Source organism: Rhinopithecus bieti, unplaced genomic scaffold, assembly GCF_001698545.2.
Source record: "Rhinopithecus bieti isolate Rb0 unplaced genomic scaffold, ASM169854v2 scaffold_11273, whole genome shotgun sequence".
NCBI lineage: Eukaryota > Metazoa > Chordata > Mammalia > Primates > Cercopithecidae > Rhinopithecus > Rhinopithecus bieti.
The window spans coordinates 658,679-678,815 of NW_016806694.1; the positions used below are offsets into that span (position 1 = coordinate 658,679).

The window sequence follows — 20,137 nt, forward strand, 5'->3', positions numbered from 1 at the left end:
ATATATATATATATTTTTTTTTTTTTTTTTTAGACGGGGGCTCCCTCTGTTGCCCAAGGTGGGGGGCAGGGGGGGGAGCTCAGCTCACTGCAAGCTCCGCCTCCCGGGTTCACATTCTCCTGCCTCAGCCTCCCGAGTAGCTGGGACTATAGGCACCCGCCACTACGCCCGGCTAATTTTTTGTATTTTTTAGTGGAGACGAGGTTTCACCATGTTAGCCAGGATGGTCTCCATCTCCTGACCTCGTGATCTGCCCGCCTCGGCCTCCCAAGGTGCTGGGATTACAGGTATGAGCCACCGCGCCCAGCCAAGATACGTATTTTTAAAGTTAATGCAATATCCCCAGCCCTCATTCAATTCCCCTGCCTGATGTACCCAATGTGTCCCTCCACACGTGCTCATACAAACAGAAATGCTTGCACATGCAGATGTTTGTCGGCTGTTGTGTTCAGTGGGATAATTGTATGCATCTCACTCTGCCACTTGCTAATCACTTACTAGACCACAAGCAATCTTCCCAGCATAAGTCTAACTCATTTTGTTAGGAATACACACTATTCCATAATTAGACAGAACTACAGTTTATCCAGCCATTCCCTTTGTAGCAGAGATTTTTCACAGTTCATCAATACCCTGTTATCCTTCTGGGCAGGCATATCTTGAAGTCCAGCATAACCAGGGCTTCGTTCTCATCACTTCGCAGTGCAAGACTCAGGGCCTGCTTCCTCCAGCTGTGGCAAGAGGGAACACACATCCCCGGAAGGACCCTCCCCCTGGTCTCCTGAGGGCAATTTGTGCAGCTCTCCTGCAGTCTTACAAGGAAACCTGTTTTAGGCCATTGACTTTTTTGAGCTATTTGGCTTATTTCCTTTGGATAAAGTAGCATGTCCTAACTTGTACAGCCCTATTGGTGGACATCAGGTCATTTGGGTTTTTTTTTTTTTTTTTTTGGCCAGTGCAACAATGCTGCAATAACCTTTCATACACACACACACACACACACACACACCTCCCCCTCCCCACCCCACACACAGCACTGATTCTCTCATTTTTATAGGATAGACTCTTAAGGGTTGATTGCTGGGTCAAATGATTTTAATTTTGTTTTTTGGTTTGTTTGTGGTTTTTTCTGAGATAGGGTCTTGCTCTGTTGCCCAGGCTGGAGTACAGTGGTGCCATCACAGCTCACTGCAGCCTCAGCCTGCTGGGATCCAGCAATCCTCCCACCTCAGCCTCCCAAGTAGCCAGGAGTACAGGTGTGAGCCACTAAGCCTGGCTGGATTTCAAGTTTTAACAGATATTTTTAGATTACATTCTCCAAAAGCTTTAGCAGTTCACACTCCTACAAATAATGCAAGGATGTTTCACTCATTTTAATTTTTGTTGGTTTAATAAGAAAAATGGTATCACGTTATTGCTTTAATTTCTATTCCCCACATCAATTTTCAGCAATTTATTCATACCAGCAATGTAAGGATGAAGACTCACTTTAATTTTTGTCAATTTGATGGGTTAAAATGGTATTTTATTATTGCTTTAATTTGCATTTCATCAACCAATTTTCAGATGTCTATTAGTCATCTAGATTTCAGATGTCTATTAGTCATCTATTTCGGTAAAATAACATCTATTCATGTTATTTTATCCGTTTTTCTTTTGGAATGTCTTTTACCAAATAATAGGAGAGCTTTGTGTGCCAGAAATATCAAGTGTTGCTAAAGTTTTTATTCAACATATTATCTCTTGCCTTTCCTTATGACATCTTTTGCTGCGCAGTATATAAACGTTGTGTGTTGAGAATATGGGAATGTTGTGGAGGTGGACAGTGGTGATGGTTGCACAGCTGTGTGATGGTACTTACCGCCACTGAACTGTACACTTAAACATGGTTAGAAATCGAAAATTTTGTGTTATGCATATTTTACCAAATAAAAAAACTTTTTAAATACCTGTCTTTTCCGTCTTCTTGGATTCCTTTCCTGCTTAGGTGCCTCTCTCCCATCCAAAGTTACAGAAATACTCCCCTAAAATTTCTTCTAATATTATAGTTTTATTTTTTACACTAAAATTTTCAATCCATCTAGAATTTACTTTTAAATTGTGAGGTAATGGCTTTCTAGCTGTTTATCAACTCTATCATCTTGACATTTCTCTTTTATTTTCATTACTATAATGTCTACTTTCTGGTTTTATTTTATCTAAAATTAGAAATTGCTGGGCCGGGTGCGGTGGCTCATGCCTGTAATCCCAGCACCTTGGGAGGCCGAAGTGGGTGGACCACGAGGTCAAGAGATCAAGACCATCCTGGCCAACATGGTGAAACCCTGTCTCTACTAAAAATACAAAAATTAGCTGGGCATGGTGGCGGGCACCTGTAGTCTCAGTTACTCAGGAGGCTGAGGCGGGAAAACCACTTGAACCCAGGAGGCGGAGGTTGCAGTGAGCCAAGATTGCGCCACTGCACTCCAGCCTGGAGACAGAGCGAGATTCCATCTCAAAAAAAGAAAAGAAGAAAAAGAGGAAGAAATTGCCGCTGCATATTTTCTACTGAAGTTAATAAATTACTTTCTCTGAGCAGACTATGAAATTTCTAGAATCAGCAAGATTTCTAATCACTCTTCCTAGGAAAATACATGTGTACATGCTTACATGCATATATTAAATCATTCCCAGTAAAGAGATTATTTAAATAATTGACTTGCACTCTTCTATAGATGCAATACAGAGTATTGTTGTAAAAGTCTTCACCCATGCAACCAAAACAACATTGAAATATGATAATTAATTAAATTAATCATTATGAACAATAAAACACAATGCATGTTGAGGATTGAATTATTCATATTGACTAATCTACAATAATTACAGATATTCAATTCAATTTGTATATTATAGACATGACCTCATAACTTGAATATAAGCTTCAGGTTTTTATATTCTTAATTACATTGTTTAATATAACAAGATTAACATTGCAATAATTATCCAAATCATGGATACACAGCAGCTATATCTACGCTTGTGTATACATAATTTTTTTTTCTAGGGGGGGCCATTGTCAACGAGTTATATTTCCTTGCAGACATTTTAGCAGACAGAGCTGGAAATATGAATTTTCAAAATCACGAGTGAAGCTAATACTTCTGATTTAAATTTAACTTCAAAGGGCCTTTACCTAATACTTGGATTTCACCTTTGCATCATAATATTTTATCTTCCAAAACTCTTGTTTGATAACAATTGTAACCTAATTTATTTGCTTTATCAAGATATATATGTAAAAATTGTGAATACATTTAATACACATATAAAATACATACCCATGCATTTTTTTTTTTTTTTGAGATGGAGTCTCACTCTGTTGTCCAGGCTGGAGTGCAGTGGCGCGATCTCAGCTCACTGCAAGCTCTGCCTCCGGGGTTCACACCATTCTTCTGCCTCAGCCTCCAGAGTAGTTGGGACTACAGGTGCCCGCCACCATGCCTGGCTAATTTTCTTTTGTATTTTTAGTAGAGATGGGGTTTCACCATGTTAGCCAGGATGGTCTTGATCTCCTGACCTCACGATCCTCCCACCTCGGCCTCCCAAAGTGCTGGGATTGAGCCACCGTGCCCGGCCACCCATGCGTTTGTATGTTTTATATCTAAAATGGCTTATCTATTACATATACAATGGTTTAGCAGTTAGCAATCCCATGTTCCTATGAACGACAAGACTACTGAATGAGGTTAAAGCTCTATCTCTTTGCAGGTCTGCTGCTGTGTCTAGAAGAGTTTCCATTAAGGATGGGTGGTGTAAATACTGTGTTTTAAAGTCTCTTAAAATAACCATTTTCTCTGGGTGCATATGTCAACAACCATACAGGTTCATTCATTTCGGTTTCTTTTTAATTTTTAAGAATTGTTCTTGCTTTTAGTATTTTAAAAAAATATATGGTACTTACCTGACCCCAAAGTCAAAATCCTACTGAAAGAAGAAGCCTCCGTCTCACATCCTCGTCTTCTTCACTCTGTCCTTTCCCTCCCGGGCAGATTTTGGTTTACCCTCCAATGTTCGTTTTTATGAATACAAGCAAGTTGCTAGAACGTACTCGTGTTTCTCTACCTCTCTTAGCAAAAGTGAGCATCGAATACACACACCTCTGCATCCTGATTTCCCACTTAGCCACATTTGGAGCTCTCCCTTTTCATCCTTGCACGGTAGTGCCTGGCCCTCCTCGGGGCCTCAGCCCCACTGTGGGTGGACTGTGGTTCACCCAGCCACACCCCTGCTCACAAACAGCTTTTGCGTCTATAAATGAGGCCACGATGAGCAACCATGTGCCTGAGTTACTTGGTATTTGTACCTGTGTGGCTTTAGAATCGACTCCTAAAACATTGTTAACATGAAATTTAGGTGAAATGTCTGATAGTTAAAAGAATCTCAAAACTTAATTTTGAAACCAAAATGAGCCTAAAACATTCTCCTAGCTCTTTTCCTTCCAAGCCTGGTCTACAGCTGCACAGCTTCTCGGACTCCTGCTGGGCTCTGGGCCCAGGGCCCTTGCACAAAGGGACCACAGTAGCCCGGTGATCTGGCTGGCAGGACGCAGTATCCTCTGGGGAGCCAGCAGGGCAGCTCATTTCTGGAGGACGCCTCAGTGGCAAAACACAAAAACATTTCTCCTAAATACAAGAAGTAAGCTGAAAAAAATTAGAAATCAGGTTCCAACTTTTATGTACTTCACATCCTTTAGTGAGGTAATAATTATTGAAGAACTATAAATACAAAGAAGAAAACACATACTGTAAATTCACAAAATGTAATGCACGCACATGGAGGAATATCTCATTTTCATCATGGTGTTTATATTTGGCATGTCATCCTTATACCTGCATGTTATGAAGAGTTACGTTATAGAAAACAGAATTTTCTTAGCTCGCAGCATGACTTGGAAAATAATATTGCTCCTTTATTCCATGAAATCTCTTTCTTCCCTTTCTCTGACGGCCTTTGTTTAAAAGTCACGGGTAAGAACTATTAACTCCAGTTCCTTCCACAGTAATTCCGCAGTCAGCCTCCAGGAGCCAGGCCTCCCTGCACAGTGCCTCCCACACCAATCAGTAAATATGCAATGGGTTTTTTACAGTGGCATTGCTTAAACCCACAGGCATACATGAGAGTTGTGGTCAACGAACAAGGGCACCAAAGTTCAGAAGGATTTATTTTCTCCCTGCCAGAGTGTACCTGGCTCACAATTTTTCCCTGGGAGCGAGGTGAGCCTTTCAGGCATGTGAAAAGATCCATCAGGTTTCGGGGGCACGCGGGGCACTGTGCCATAGTTGGGGGTGTGCTGGGGAGGGCAGAGGGGTGTGACTTCCAGGTACTGCTCGCATCTGACCCATGGGCCAGCAGCTCTGGGCCCTTGGCCTGCAGTGGAGGCGAGAATGACCGATCTGACAGTGCCCTGGGTGCTGAAAGTTGAAGAGTTTACTCGAGGGCGATTTGAGGATGAAGGCCCTGCGGAAACCTAAGGTGTTGTTTTCACCTCGCACCTTCCTGTAAGTCTTGGGCTTCCTGAGGACAGGTCTTTGTCTCCTGAGCCCAACCGTAGCCCTGGGCAGAGCCTGAAGCCCACTTGCTGAGCCTTTGGGCCCCAGAGCTGGTGGGAGGGTCTCAGCGGGATGCGATCATCCTGGGCCAGCACTACCCGAGGCGCTGGTGGGCAGCCAGGTGAACTTATTAACCCTACACAGGCCAGGCCCTGTGGATACAAAAATAAAGATGACCCAGCTCTAAAGGAGCCACCAGGGCACAGGGAGACAAATCAGGGAGTAGCAGCTTCCAAGGAAGGGACAATGCCAGGCGCAGATGGGATGGGGCAGGCCAGGACCCCTAGGTATTAGGTGAGAGCCTCTGCCTCCCAGATGGTTCCTTCAGCCGTGTTTTTAGGAATGTGTGGCTTAGAACTGACCTCAGAGAGACTACTCCTGTGCATAGGGGGACCACCCCGGCCGCTTGCTGTAGGAGCTGCTAGCCCCCTGTGCATGCCTTACTCTCCCTGGGCCGTCTCCTCTACTGACCTGGACTCCACCTGGCCAGGCTGTCCCCTGAGACGCAGCTGAGTGCACATTCGGCCATGGGCCAGCGGCTGCTCCACAGCCAGAGGATGCCTGCATGTGGTTACAGTAGAGTGGCTGTGGCCGCCCCCAGAGCCCACAGCAAGGGCAGAGCTCCTTGCCAGCTGACCCACCCAGGAGGCCTTGCCACTGCTTGTGTCGTTTGGATGTAGGGCAGTGCTGGCTGATGGCAGTGGACGCTCCGCTGATTCTCCCTGTCACCTTCTGAAGCCCCGACCTTGGCAGCCCTCATCGCCAGAGGAAGGGAGGGAGGTGTCCAGGTGGGAGCTGTGTGTTTTGGAACAGGATTGCTGATCATGACCAAAAGAGTTGCTCAATTCCAGCTGGACTTTACTCAAATGGGTTCACCTACCTGCAACCGTTGTAACAGCAGCAAACACACACCCAACACCTTAGGGGCTAATGCTCTGCTTCCATGATCTGGCTCATCTCTGAGCCCAACATCTCTGCAGGTAACACCATTCTTATCCACCCTGGTTTCACTGAAGAGGAAACTGAGGCCTGTGAGGAGATCAGAAGTGCCCTCTGGCCGCTCCAGGCTTCAGACACGGGACTGTGGCCCCAAAGCTCAGCCCAGCTACGCACAGGGCTTCTCTGCTGTGAGCGAAGCCTTTGGATTCTCCAGTGAGCAGTTAAGGGATCCACGTTTGCCTCTCTGTTTGAGTCTTGCAGGCCCCCGTGGCTCCCTGTTGTAGCGGTGCAGGCTCTCCAGTCGGTGGAAGTGTCTTCTCTTTTCCTGGATTCCTGACACCCTGCCCTTGAGGGCTCTGGAAAGCAACAGGGAAGCCGATTAGGCCCAGTCCCTGCTGCTCAGAACCCAGCCCCAGCACAAACTATGTTCCCAATGCCAAGGATCTCACCAGCATGGCACGGAGCCCAGACACCGAAGCTGCAGGGAGAGGCAGCAGCTCCAGGACGCGCAGGCCTGGGCGCACCTTCTGGCTGCACAGAGAAGCCTCAGGGCGAAAGTCTCACCCCCCAGTAAGGGCAGCGCAGCCTGGTGTGCCAGTCCTAGCAAGCCCTCCCATCAGTTCTTACTCCACCAGCCAGGCCTCCTTGGGCCACGTGGCTCCTTGCCGCAGGCCCTTCACGGTTCTGCCTCCACCTCCTCACCTCGTGTACTGACAAGGAAATGTCCTCCCATGCTCCCAGTCTCCCGGGCATCACCAAAGGCTTAGATCCCTAAACCCCACGGCCAATTGCTCCTAGACCCTCATGCTCCTCACTGCCAGGCCCTTCTCCTGCCTTCACCCGTCCTGGAGACCCCACAGCAGTCAGCCACGTTCCCATGTGAAAGATGTTCAGTGCACACCAGGCTTGCCCTCAGGAGAGAGGGCCTCACTCCCCCATCACCCCTCCTTCGGGGGACAGCCCCCATCCAACCATCTGTTGTCTTGGCAGTATGAGGGCCAGGCCCCCTCACCATGGCCAGGACAATTCTGAAGGCCATCCACACCACAGCACTCTGCAGGGATGGGCGGAGGCCACCGTGGAGATGGCAGGTGGCCCAGCGTCCCCGGCCCACAATGCTCTTCCCTTGCTGAGCACCAGCCCCAGTTTCAGAGCCGCTTCCCAGAGAACCCACCTGGACAGTATCAGCCCTTGCTGGACCTTCTTAACTCCCAGAAGAGCAAAGCCTGTCACCCCGTCCTGCATTCTCTTCTCGCCTGACTTGACTTGGCCACCTGAACCCCCGAGGTTCACACTGTCCCATCCTCACCAGTAACCCTGCAGAATTGCATCTCCAGCCACAGCCTTCCTCCCCAGCTCCACGCGACGCACCCAACCTGTCCTCCGTGTAGGCCCAACTCACCCCCAGGTTAAGTATTCCATCCGCTCCCACCGGATGGCTAGCCGGGTTCTCCACTTTCATACCCAGTCAATGAATGCATATGAAGCATCTTCTACCTGTGGGTGATAGCAAAGTAGCCATTTATCCACACGCCCTCAAGGCCGCATGCGTTCTGAGCTCTCTGTACGTGTGTTTCGGGCAGCCTTGCCCACTCTCCACGAGCTAGGCACTGTTACTCCTTCATTCTTACAGAAGAGAAATGGAGGCTTGAGGTCAAGCGCCCTGCCCACAGTTACACAGGCAGTGAGGAGAGAGGCAAGATTTCAGCCCAGACAGTTTGGCTCCTAGCCACTAACCTATGCCAGGAACTGCAAGAGGCAGCCACCCAGGGGTCAAGGACAAACTCAGCTGTCTTGTCCAACATGACACTTTCCGCAGCCTCTCAAGTGGAGGTTGATGCTGTCTGCATCCTATTGCTCTGTCATTCACTTCATGCATTCCACTTTGCATAGAATTATCTGAATTCTGAGGTATGCCTCCAGTAGACAGAAAGTCCTCATGGCAGGAACTGTCTATGTCCCGTTTTTCTTTGTATCTCCCTGAACAGGTTCTGTAGGTTCCTAGAAAAAGCACGGGAGACCATGGGCAGTCACTGTCCACATCTGTCACAAAGTCATCATGGTTTGATGTGAAACTGGTAAGCTTTGAGCGGGGTTGGGAGTGCATCAGTGCTTTATCTGGCTGTGGTAGTAGACGAGTTATGCTAAATATTTCTGCTGGGGAAAGTGGGTAAGGGCATATGGAATTCGGTCTGTGTTAATTCTTGCAACAGTGTGCGAATCTACAATTATCTCAAAATTAAAAGTTTTTAAAAAATTATCCTAGTTCAAAAAATAAATTACATGGTCACCCTAATTATAATAGCACCCTGTCTGATTCCTTTAATTTTCATCTGTCTTTCCTATTCCTTCTACACAGCAACTAATTTCATGTGTGCCTACCTCTATTCATTTTTATTTTTTACCATCTGCTTCCCCAGTAAAGGATGACAATACAAGTTGTATTTGTCTCTTTTTTTCTTTTTGAAACAGAGTCTCTCGCTCTATCACCCAGGCTGGAGTGAAGTGGCTGATTCTCAGCTCACTGCAACCTCTGCCTCCCAGGTTTAAGCCATTCTCCTGCCTCAGGCTCCCGAGTAGCTGGGATTACAGGCGCCCGCCACCACAGCTGGCTAATTTTTGTATTTTCAGTAGAGACGGGGTTTCGCCATGTTGACCAAGCTGGGCTCGAACTCCTGACCTCAGGTAATCCGCTCGCCTCGGCCTCCCAAAGTGCTGAGATTACAGGCATGAGCCACTGTGCCTGGCCGTATTTGTCTCTTTATTTCAAGCACCTACAGGCATGTGGTCACTGTTCTAGGACCACAAGAGCAGAGCGGCAATCTCCTCGTCCCCAGCTCACTCCCTGTCCCAGAACCGCCAGTGGTTTCCTGTGTCCCCCTCTAGGCTCAGATGGGAAATCAAGGAGCTCTGTGTGGAACACCTTTAAAGATCAACATATTATAGGTGGAAATATAAAGTCGTAACCATAAGCCTAAGTTAATGGAAAATAACAAATTATTCTACTAAAAGCGAACTCCTAATTTCAACTCCATTTCATTTGCGGCTGGTTCATTTGTTTCATTACTTTCTGGTAGACAGTGACAGACAAGCAACAGCTCCCACGAAAGCCGTGAGAACACACCTGAGAAAGGGGGAGCATCCCCTTCAAGGGTCGGGCCTGTTTGCTTCTAGTGGAGGCGGGTCCAGGGGAGCAGCTGCAGTGGCTGTGGGGTCCGCACGCCAGTGGCATATCAGCCCCACCACACGCGTGACTGTAGCCCTCCTGGTCTTTGGATCTGGGCAGCTGAACTCCAAACGCTAGCTGTGTTCTCACCCCTGGCTGTGGGGGCTACAACAAGGAATAGCCACTCTGGAAGCCAGCCTGGCCATTCTTAAGAAGTTCTGATAGACGCATCTTATGACCCCGCCACTTCACCCCCAGGTATTTACCCAGGAGAAAGGAAACACACGGCAGCCACCCCTTATCTCGGTTTCTGCACTTTCAGTTACCCACAGTCACCTGTGGTCTGAAAATGTTACATGGGAAATTCCAGAAATAAACAATTCATGTCTTAAATTCCACGTCATTCTGGGTAGCATCACTCAGCCTGCCCTGGTCTGCTCGGTCCCCGGCGGGGCGTGAATCCTCCCTTTCTCCAGCATGTCCGCACTGTCATCGCCTCTTAGGAGCTGTCTCGGGATCAGATTGACTTGCGTCACGGTACCACAGTGCTTGTGCTCAAGCCACCCTTGTTTTACTTCAGAGTGGCCCCAGAGTGCAAGAGTAGTGGTGCTGGCAATTTGGATACGCCAAAGAGAAGCCATCAGTTGCTTCCTTCAAATGAAAAGGTAAGCGTTTTTGACTTAATAAGGAAAGAAAAAAATCACACACTGAGGTTGCTGAGCTCTACAGCAGGAACAAAGTGTCTATGTGTGAAACTGTGAAGAAGGAAAAAGAAATTCACTTGAGTTTTGCTATTGCTCCTCAAATTGCAAAAGTTACTGCCACAGTGTATAGTGAGTGCTTAGGTAAGATGGAAAAAGCATTAAGTTTGTGAATGGAAGTCCTGAGTGGAGACGTGTCCCGATGGACGGCAGTCAGCTTTAGTACTACTGGAGGTTTCAGTCGCCCACTGTGGGGGGCATCTTGGAAGGCATCCCCCATGGATAAGGGGGGACAACTGCTTATCCATATAGACTTGTACACAATTGTTCATAGCAGCTATATTTGTAAGAGTCCCAAACTGTAGGCAACCCAAATGCTCATCAACAGATGAATAGAGAAACTGTGGTGTAATCAGTACAGTGGAATACTACTTGACCATCAAACAGCATGACTTATTGATATGCGTATTGTGTACGGCCTGCAAGAATTTCAAAACAACAACACAGAACTTTAAAAGCCAGACAAAAAAGAAATATACCATATGTTTTCATTTATATAAAAATGCCAACGAATCTCTAATGAGAGAAAACAGACCACCAGTTGTTTGGGGACAGGGTAGGGGGCAGGGAGATGCTGGAGATTAGGACTGGGCAGGAGGGAACTCTGGGGGATGGATATTGTAAACCAAAAAGTATCTGAAACAGGTCTCAATCAATTTACAAGTTTATTTTGCCAAGGTTAAGGACATGCCCGGAAGAAGAAAAGACGGAATCCCAGAAACAGTCTGTGGTCTGTGCCTTTTTCCAAAGATGATTTTGAAGCTTTAATATTTAAAAGGGAAAAGTGGGCTGGAGGGGAAAGAGGAGGGGTATGGTAATCCATGTGTTGCAAGAGAAAAGGAGCAGGTAGGGCAATAGTCAATTATGTATTGGTCTCCTGCTAAGTAAACCAGCACTTCACATAAGAGAAAGTGAACACAGAGTAGCTCCCTGTGGAGATGTTTAACCTGTTTTTCGTAGCTATCTGCTCAGGAATAAGAGGAAAGGCAGCTTCTTGCAGGACTCAGCTTTCAGCTTGTTATTTTTCCTTCTGGCAGAGTGAACTGGGGTCCCTTTCGCAACGTGTTCACTGTCTTGATTATGGTGATGCTTTCACAGGGGTACACCCGTGCCCAAGCTTAGGCAATCGTGCTCTTTAAATCGGGGCAGTTTGGCTGGGCGTGGTGGCTCATGCTTGTAATCCCAGCACTTTGGGAGGCAGAGGCGGGTGTATCACGAGGTCAGGAGTTTGAGACCGGCCTGGCCAGCACAGTGAAACCCTGTCTCTACTAAAAATACAAAAATTAGCTGGGCATGGTGGCAGGTGCCTGTAATCCCATCTACTCAGGAGGCTGAGGCAAGAGAACTGCTTGAACCCGGGAGGCGGAGGTGGCAGTGAGCTGAGATCGTGCCACTGCACTCCAGCCTGGGCGACAGAGCTAGACTCCATCTGAAAAAAAAAAAAAAAAATTGGTGCAGTTTATTATATGTCAATTACACTATAAGAAAGTTAGGGGTTTTTTTTGTTTGTTTTTTTAATCACCAGATTCTGCCCCTTACTGGCTAAGTAGAGGGATGTTGGACAAGGTCCTGAACCTCACTAAACTTTCTCACTCAGAAACAGCAGCGTCTATCTAGGGCCCCTAAATGGGATGGGGCACAGAGGGCTCCGCAGAGCAACCATGGAGACTTGTTGGTGTTACCGGTCATCAGCACCCTCTTCTGTAAAGAACAGCTTGATCGAGCTATAATTCACAGGCCACACAATTCACACATTTAAAGCATGTAATTCCACTGCTTCTACGGTGCCACACAGCTGTGCAACCAGCACCACACTCAGGTTTAGAATATGTCATCTCACCCCAGAAAGAAATCCTGTGCCCTTTACCTACCTCCCCTACTCACCACCCTCCCCAGTCCCCTGCCCTAGGCAACCTCGAATTTACTCTCTCCGGATTTGTCTATTGCACAATCCAGATATTTCACAGAAGTGGGGTCACATTACACGTGGCCTTTGGCTTACTGACTCAAGCACAAGGCTCTCGATGTCCGTGCGTGTGGTAGCGCGTGGCAGCCCTTCATTCCTGCCCGTGGCTGAATATGCCGCAATATGGAGGCACTGCGCTTTGTTTACCCATCCACCAGTTGATGGACATTTGGGTTGTTCCACTTTTTGGCTATCACGAATAATGCCGCTGTGAACATTTGAGTACGAGTTTCTATGTGGACATATGTTTTCAGTTCTCCAGAAAAGAAATTGCTGGGTCATACGGTAACTCCACCTTTAGCTTTCGGAGGAGCTGCTAGACGGTTTTCTAAGTCAGCTGTACCATTTTCATTCCAATCAGCAGTGTGCAAGGGTTCTGATTTCTCCATATCCTCACCAACACTTGTTATTACCTGGCTTTTTTTTTTATTACAGCCATTCTGGTGGGTATGAAATAGAAACTCACTACAGCTTGGCTTTGATCATTTTCTTGTCTGTATTCCTGCAAGAGTGATCTGGTAGTAATGGCCATGAGGAATTGTGGTTTGTGTCCGTTATCTTGATTGTGGTGATGGTTTCACTAGCGTATACAAATGTCAGAATTCATCAAATTGCATGCCTTACATATGTGCAGTTAATTGTACACTTGAACCTTGAACAATGTGGGGGTTAGGGATGTCAACCTCCCACATGGTCGAAAATCTAAGTATAACTTTTGACTCCTCCAAAATGTAACTACTCATAGCTGACTGTTACCCAGGAGACTTACCTATAATATAAACAGTCAATGAACATTCTGTATGCCATATAGATTATATGGTATATTCTCACAATAAAGTGAGCTAGAGAAAATAAGATGTTATTCGAAAATCATAGGGAAGAGAAAATATATTTACTATTCATTAAATGGAAGTGGACCATCATGAAGGTCTTCATCCTCTTCGTCTTCACATTGAGTGGGCTGAGGAGAAGGAGGAAGAGGAGGGGTTGGTCTTGCTGTCTCAGAGGTGGCAGAGGCCAATGAAAATCCGCATGTCAGTTGGACCCGGCAGTTCAAACCTGTGTTGTGCAAAGGTTGACCGTGTATCAATTACATCTTAATAAAGCTGTCAAACAAACAAATAACCACTCCTCCTACTCCAGAAAAGCAGTAATGACCACAGGCCAGGGAGCTGGAATAATTACATTTCTTTTTTCCAAAAAGTCTCTGGACTATTTTTGTCTGAGAGCCCTTTTGCCTATATGTCTTAATACTATAAAGTGTCTCAGAAAATTTTTTGGAAATAGGCCTGATATGAGAACCGAACGGAAGATGTGCCTCTGGGGGGTGAGGGCCTGCTGGGACCCCCCCGGAAGGTGCAAGGTGCCGGGCAGGGCACTCAGGCTCTCTGTAGCCCCCTCATGGTGGGCCACCCACCCTGGGCCCCTGGAACAGGCCTCAGGCTAAGTTCTTTCTATTCAAATCAACCCCATGGTTGCAGGGACAGACAACAGATAATCTCAACCTGGAAACAAATCTCTGTCCATAACGGTCACAAACCACTGGACGCTTTAGTCATATTTTACGTCCTATATGGCTTGATCAATAGTCTCATATACTGAAGACACTGACAAATGCAATTAACAATGAAAGCCAAAGAATTACAATGTGATAATAAGATAAGTATTATTTATGTATTCCAATCAGGAAGATAATTATGAAACTCTAAACAAAGGAGAACACAGAAAATAGCTCATGTACACTCAATTATCTTGGTCCTACTTCAAATTAAATTCATTTAGGAATAAACTTTTTTTTTTTTGAGACGGAGTCTCACTCTGTCGCCCAGGCTGGAGTGCAGTGGCCGGATCTCAGCTCACTGCAAGTTCCGCCTCCCGGGTTTACGCCATTCTCCTGCCTCAACCTCCCGAGTAGCTGGGACTACAGGCGCCGCCACCGCGCCCGGCTAGTTTTTTGTATTTTTTAGTAGAGATGGGGTTTCACTGTGTTAGCCAGGATGGTCTCGATCTTCTGACCTCGTGATCCGCCCGTCTCTGCCTCCCAAAGTGCTGGGATTACAGGCTTGAGCCACCATACCCGGCCAGGAAGAAACTTTTTAAAGGATGATAAAATTTTAAATGCCATCCAGGTATGGTGGCTCATGCCTGTAATCCCAGCACTTCGAAAGGCTCAATCACTTGAACCCAGGAGTTTGAGACCAGCCTGGGCAACACAGGGAGATCCCGTCTCTACAAACTATAAAAGAATAAGCCAGGCATGGAGTGGCACGCCTGTGGTCCCACCTATTCTAGAGGCTGAGGTGGGAGGATTGGTTGAGCCTGGGAGGTCGAGGCTGCAGTAAACAGTGATTGTGCCACTGCACTCCAGCCTCGGCAACAGAGCGAGACTCTGTCAAAATACAATAATAATAATAAAATTTTAAACATCATATTCTTTACAAGAAATTTAGAACTCCAGGAGAACACGCAACCACACAAACAAAATGGCCTGCTCTTCAACGATGGTATAGACCGAGTTTGTCCGTCAACACAAAAGGTGAAAGCCGTGTGCATGACAGACGACCGACTCAGCATGAAGATGCGAGCCCTGCAGATCTGCTAGAAATAGGAACATATGGATGTCTGCTGTTGAAAAAATATAACCACACACTAAATAATAAACACATGTATTAAATATGTATGTGAAGCCTTAATATTAATTAAAGGTATAAGATGTGGGCCGACCGCAGTGGCTCAACCCTGTAATCCCAGCACTTTGGGAGGCCGAGACGGGCGGATCACGAGGTCAGGAGATCGAGACCATCCTGGCTAACATGGTGAAACCCCGTCTCTACTAAAACTACAAAAAACTAGCCGGGCGAGGTGGTGGCGCCTGTAGTCCCAGCTACTCGGGAGGCTGAGGCAGGAGAATGGCGTGAACCCGGGAGGCGGAGCTTGCAGTGAGCTGAGATCCGGCCACAGCACTCCAGCCTGGGTGACAGCGAGACTCCATCTCAAAAAAAAAAAAAAAAAAAAAAGATGTGTACATGATTTTTTAAAGCCACTATAAATATGGCCTAGTCAAAAAAAAATCTACACATTTTGCTAAGTGATCCATTCCCTAGTGTGCAGACTGTGCTGCTGACCTCACAGCATAGAGGAAAGCATGTCCCAGGCACTGGCCATGGGTGAGCATCTGTGAAGCATGCCTGTGCCCACCTCACACAGACTAGCAGCCGGCTGGCCCCTTCCTCATGCTCCTTGTGGAATCCTGACATGGTTTCTCACGCTGGTCATTTGTTTCCCAAGTCCGGCCTCAAATATTGCTGAGCTACAGTAACCCTTTCAGTTCCACAATTACACCTTTAAATCCACTCGCAGTGTTCAGGCGTCACTTACACAGGCTCCGCTTTCGCCGGAGTGAGGACTGTGCCTTCACCGAGCAGAGACACGCGCCCACCTCAGCAGAGATGCACCAAACACGCCTGCTAAAGCCCAAACCCCTGACTAGTTTTCTCAGAGCCCCTGTATTTTGATAAGATATAGTTTACACACCTAATACAGATGTAGAAACTGTCTTCCAACATCCGTGCTTAGGACAAAATCCCATCTCCCAGGGCCCGGGAACCCTGTCAGGGCCTGAGTCCAAATCCTGGCGTCTTCACCCAGCAACCCCAGCAGGTCACTCAGCCTCTCGTGGCCTCTGTTTCCTCACAGTTGAATGCACAGAGACAGAGAATAACACAGTGGTCCCCAGGGCTGGGGAAGAAATGGGAGACAAAGCAGGTAAGGAGGAGGCCAGTCCAGAGAGCAGCATGAGGGCTGGAGGAATAAGACCTCACGGTATTGGGGATTTTTGCTGAAAAAGCAGATTTTAGGTGTTCTTGCCACACAAAAAATGGGTAACTATGTACGATGATGGATATGTTCATTTGTTTGACTATAGTCCCCGTTTCACTATGTGTATATTTACTCAATTTCTGCCAATAACCAGTTTCTCTCAGCATAATTTCAGAATAAATAACATCACCACATCATGATACGCTGCTAGGCCATGTAGATATTGTCAAAAAGTTTACAAAAAAGGATTTTCTTTAAAAAAAAAAAAAGACTTCATTCAGCAAGCAGTTTGCCAGCTGGAGAAACACAGCCTTCGGTACAAAACATCGGTGCGCACCAAGAAAACCAGGAGAAGCATCGTCTTGTACAGACAGTTTCCACCCCGTTCCCACTCTGGTCTGCTTATGCAAATGAGGGATGCACGCTTGCTTAGTTTTGATTGGCCAGTGCTTGTTTAGTCATGATTGGTCAACGTAGGCACCGTCTGTGGGTTAAGGTCCAGGAGGTGACATGGGATTTCCTGGCAGCTGTTGATTCAGGTGGCGTGGGAACAGGAGCAGAAAGTCCCGAAGTTCCACAAGCATGTGGGTTTTCCAGCAAATGGCCCTGTGGCTCTATTTTGAATTTAGGGCCAGTCAGCCACTCAGGATCTGCCTTGAAGGACTGACTCAGGCTCACAACGTGATTTTTAAAACTCGTGAGGTGTGGCAGTCGGGAGGCTAACTGAACGATTTCGCTCAACTTTGCCTTCAGCCCAGCTGGGGCCTCCTACGTAAGTCAAGCCTAAGATTAAAATGGTGACTAGTGTAAGGGTTGTGCTGATTATTCATGTCGGGAGATTTAGGTGACCACGGAAGGTAGGACTCCCCTTCTCTGGCTTTCTCCTTTCCTGGATTTTTGAGCTGCCCAAATTCTGTTCTTTGGGTCTTCGAGGCAATAAGTTGCAGGCTTTTAGTCCACATTCTTGCTGCCTCTGCTTGGCTTGGACTGAGGCCATCCTCTAGGGAAAAGCAACAGAAAGCAGGCGGCTGGCCCCTGCCACCCCTTCCTTCAGGTGTGGGCTCCGTCCAGGGTCAGCCTCCGCAGGGCTCTCTCCGGCACTCCCCACAGTTGTTTTTTATTTTTTTGTCCCAAGTTTGTGACTGTTCCCTGTGGGAGTGTGGGTGGCTGAGGGGCCACCTCTCCAGGGCTCAAAGTGCCCTTGGGCGCCGGCTGAGGCTGAGGCCCAGGTAGCCCTTAGAGGGTGACACTGTTCATCTGAAACAAGTCCCCTTCTCCCTGCAGCAGAAGAATTTTATCCTCAGCTAAAGCCTCTGAGGATAAAATTACTTCATGTATAAATAAATTTATTTTTCTCTATGTATCCACATGCCGGCTTTTTATGTTAGTACAGTGACGTTTTCCCTTTTTCCAGTTGCTTGGGTCTACCTGCCCCCTCTCTCGCAGCTCCACTGACCTCAGCCTTGGGGTTTGAGAGCACTTCCCCTCTTACAAATACTTAGACTTGGAGGATCTTTATTGGGTTCTTAACATTTCTCTGTGAAAAAGCAGGGCAGGCTTCACTGTGGCTCTTTTGCACTGCCAGAGGCTCACTGTGTGCTCCTGTTGGATGATGGCCTCATATCCCTGGAAATGGGCGATACCACGGACAACGCAGGCTTTGCATCCTCTTCCAAATGGACCCTCAGAATGCACACGGGCTTCAGAGAGCAGGATCCAAAGCCAGCTGGTTCCTCCACGTGCTGTTCCTGCAGGGGCAGCCATGAGGGATGGTGGAACCCTTTCATTTCTAACTGAGGTCAGGTGCATGGGGAGGCCGTGACTGAGTCCAAACTCGCTCTGCCGGCCACACAGCAGCCAATACATCGAGAGACATGGAGTTGGGGCCAGGAAGGAGACTTTATCTCGGAGAGTCAGAAAATTGAGAAGATGGTGGAAACTAACGTCCCAGAGATCCATCTCGGAATCATGCGGGCTTTGCCTTGCTTGTCTTCCATGTGAGAGGGAAAGAAGGGGACTGACAATCGCAATTGTCTGGGCTCCAACAAGCGTCTGGGGGAAGTTTGTAAAACTTCTTTGTCCGTGCGTAATGGTCTCTCATGTGACGGTAGCTAAACCTCCCTGTCTCTATAAATCCTTAACAAAACATAGTTAGCTGTTTACATACTTCCCTTTTAATCCCAGAGTTAGTTTCAAAAACCGCATGATTGCTGTCTTTGTGTTTTATCTCAGTGCTCTAAAATTATCCTAGCCTACGTGCAGGAGTGGGTAGAGGCCCTTCAGCAAAAATGGAGCTAGTTGTGTCCGTTCTTTAGCTGTTTCACTGTCACAGGCCCATGTGGAGAACGTGGTCAAGGAGTTCTGGAATGTTCTGCCACCTTGTAGGAATGGTCAGTGTGACTTCTTGTGTAAACTCTCAGATGCAGCTCAGCCCACCAGAAAGATATTTCAGACGAGGAACATGGGCACGAGCTGCAGCCTCCTTCTGGCTCTTCGCTAACGAGCTCACTAAATCTAGGACACGTGTTCACTCTATATTTGTAGAAAGTTATGTTTCATCTTTTTGCAAATTTGTTTGAAGGTTTTGGGGGTCCCGCCAAGATGCCTCTGCGACTTACCCAGCAAAGCCACAGAACTCCACCTGCCAACGAGCCTCGAGGTTGCTGAACCTGCTGCAGACACACTCAGTCTCAGCCCACGGCGGACCCCACATGGCACAAGCCCTTTCCCTCACTGACTCCCCGCGCTGCCTTATTCCTGGCCATGTGCTGCTGTGTTCCTTGCTGGTGTGGGGCCTGCTTCGGTTCTGGTTCTGGTTCTGGTTTGGCCCTATCCAATGTGCAAGTCCTCTCAGCAATGACTGAAGCCAGGTTTTCCAGTCTGCCCTGGGGGGATCTGTCTCTACTGGGGCAGGAGGGGTCCATTCTCCACGGAGAGAGGACAGAAAATCCGGCCTGTTCTTTTCCTCCTGTCCTCCTGTGAGCTCAACTCCATCAAAAGGATGTGTTGCGCCCCCTGGAAAAGAGAACAGGTTTTAGGATCTGGACCCATGAGTGGTGCTTCTAGGTTGGCTGTGACCTGTGGCTGAGGACGCATGACACAAGCCACATGCACTCAGTGGGTCTGTGAGCCTCCAACGAGAAAAGCCTTTACCTCTCCTGGTGTCTGAAATCTTTTCTTATATCAACAATGTATTGATAAATTAGATTACAAAGTTTCTTACAGCAAAGGAACTTTGTCCTGAATGGCTGATAAGTGCTTATATGAATTTAATAGCCTCAAAATCCCCAGAAAATATAGAAACTGAACTTCTAATATTTTATTTTATTTTATTATTTTTTTAGAGGCGGGATCTCACTATACTGCCCAGTCTGGTCTTGAGCTCCTGGCCTCAAGCGATGCTCCCACCTCAGTCTCCTAAAGTGCTGGGGTTAAGGTATGAGCCACCATACCTGGCCTTCTAATATTTTAAATGTGTTAGCCTTTCAAGAAAAAATATTTCTCCTCAAAATTACTATCCCTTATAGCATTTTTTTTATAAGAAACTAAGTTCACGTAATCAAAGTGATTAAACAAATCAGTTTGATAAATTTGGTTTAAAGACAGTGAATACGCCTTTTCTTCATTTTTTTCTATGTTGCATATAATGCAGGCATACATTTTATTTTGATAAGATGTAAATTTGTTTGTGTTTTTAGGTTTAAATTCTCCAGTTCTTTTCCCTGTCTTTTTTTGTTTTATTTTCAAAGCTATACACAATTTCACACACATCCTTATGATCTAGATATATTTACCAAGACATTTAAGCATGTCTATTTCCTGTTTTTAAACCCCTATTACCGGCCAGGCGCGGTGGCTCATGCCTATAATCCCAGCACTTTGGGAGGTTGAAGCT

At 46.8% G+C, this 20,137-nt stretch overlaps 1 long non-coding RNA gene across 1 annotated transcript; it reads right to left on the minus strand.

Annotated features, from left to right (window-relative positions):
- Positions 1-3,580: 3,580 nt before the first annotated feature.
- LOC108533090 (uncharacterized) lies at positions 3,581-18,151 on the minus strand. Its single transcript, XR_001886647.1, has 5 exons — positions 15,958-18,151; positions 13,320-13,482; positions 8,268-8,531; positions 7,933-8,027; positions 3,581-6,886 (listed from the first exon to the last, which is right to left on the minus strand). It is a non-coding gene; the product is annotated as an uncharacterized LOC108533090 (long non-coding RNA).
- Between the last annotated feature and the right edge of the window lie 1,986 nt (positions 18,152-20,137).